Source organism: Saimiri boliviensis, chromosome 7 (assembly GCF_048565385.1).
Source record: "Saimiri boliviensis isolate mSaiBol1 chromosome 7, mSaiBol1.pri, whole genome shotgun sequence".
In the NCBI taxonomy this organism is placed as follows: domain Eukaryota; kingdom Metazoa; phylum Chordata; class Mammalia; order Primates; family Cebidae; genus Saimiri; species Saimiri boliviensis.
The window spans coordinates 73448939-73450769 of record NC_133455.1 but is presented as its reverse complement, the minus strand read 5'-3'; positions in this window follow the sequence as shown (position 1 = coordinate 73450769).

Here is a 1831-nt window from a genome sequence, read left to right as displayed (position 1 = left end):
GCATTTGGGTTGGTTCCAGGTCTTTGCTATTGTAAACAGTGCCGCAATGGACATTCGTGTGCATGTGTCCTTATAGTAGAATGATTTATAATCCTTTGGATAGATACCCAGTAATGGGATTGCTGGGTCAAATGGGATTTCTATTTTTCGGTCCTTGAGGAATCACCACACTGTCTTCCAAAATGGTTGAATTAATTTACATTCCCACCAATAGTATAAAAGTGTTCCTATTTTTCCACATCCTCTCCAGCATCTGTTGTCTCCAGATTTTTTAATGATCGCCATTCTAACTGGTGTGAGATAGTATCTCAATGTGGTTTTGATTTGCATTTCTCTAATGACCAGTGTTGATGAGCATTTTTTCATATGTTTGTTGGCCTCCTGTATGTCTTCTTTTGTAAAGTGTATTACCCAGTCTAGAATAGGTCCTTGTAGCAGCATGAGAATTGACTAATACAGTAACTTGGTACTGGGAGTGGGGGCACTGCTATAAGGGTACCCAAAAATGTGGAGGTGACTTTGGAACTGGGTAACAGGCAAAGGTTGGAACAGTTTGCAGGGCTCAGAAAAACACAGGAAAATGTGGGAAACTTTGGGACTTCCTAGAGACTGAATGGCTTTGCCCAAAATGCTGATAGTGATATGGACAATAAAGTCCAGGCTGAGTTGATCTCAGATGGAAATGGGGAACTTGTTGGGAACTGGAATAAAGGTGATTCTTGCTATTCTTTAGCAAGGAGACTGGCAGCATTTTGCCCCTGTCCTACAGATCTGTGAAACTTTGAACTTGAGAGAGAGAATTTGGAGTGTCAGGCAGATGAAATTTCTAAGTGGCAGAGCATTAGAGAGGAAACGGCATAAAATTTTGGAAAATGTGCAGACTGACAATGCAGAAGAAAAGAAAAACCCACTTTCTGGGGAGAAATTAAAGCCAACTGCAGAAATGCGCATAAGTAATGAGGAGCCAAAGGCTAATTGCCAAGACAATGGGGATTTCAGAGGGCATGTCAGAGACCTTCACAGCAGCCCCTCCCATCACAGGCCTCGGAGGCCTAGGAAGGAAAAATGATTTTCCAAATGGGGTCCAAGGCCCCTCTGCTGTGTGCAGCATCAGAACTTGGTGCCCTGCCTCCAGCTGCTCCAACTGTGGCTAAAATGGGCCAACTTACAGCTCAGGCTGTTGCTTCAGAGAGTGCAAGCCCCAAACCCTGGCAGTTTACACATGGTATTGGGCCTGCGGGTACACAGAAATCAAGAATTGAGGTTTGGGAACCTCCACCTAGATTTCAGAGAATGTGTAGAAATGTGTAGATTTGCAGACAGAAGTTTGCTGCCAGGGTACAACCCCAATGGAGAACACTTGCTAGGGTAGTGTAGAGGGAAATGTGGGCTTGGAGCCCCAACACTGAGTTCCCACTGGGGCACCACCTTGTGGAGCTGCAAGAAGAGGGCCACTGCCCTCTAGTCCCCAGAAGTGTAGCTCCACTGACAACTTGCACCATGTGCCTGGAAAAGCCAGACACTCAATGGCAGCTGTGAAAGCAACCCTCTGGGAGGTGGTACCCTGCAAAGTCACAAGGCTGGAGCTGCCCAAGGCCATGGGAATCTACCTTTTGCCTCCGTGTGACCTAGATGTAAGACATGGAGTCAAAACAGATCATTTTGGGGCTTTAAGATTTAATGACTGCCCTGTTGGATTTTGGACTTGCATGGGGCCTGTAGCCCCTTGGTTTTGGCCTGTTTCTTCTATTTGGAAAGGGTGCATTTACCCAATGCTTGCACTTACATTATATCTAGGAAGTAACTAACTTGCTTTCGATTTTACAGGCTC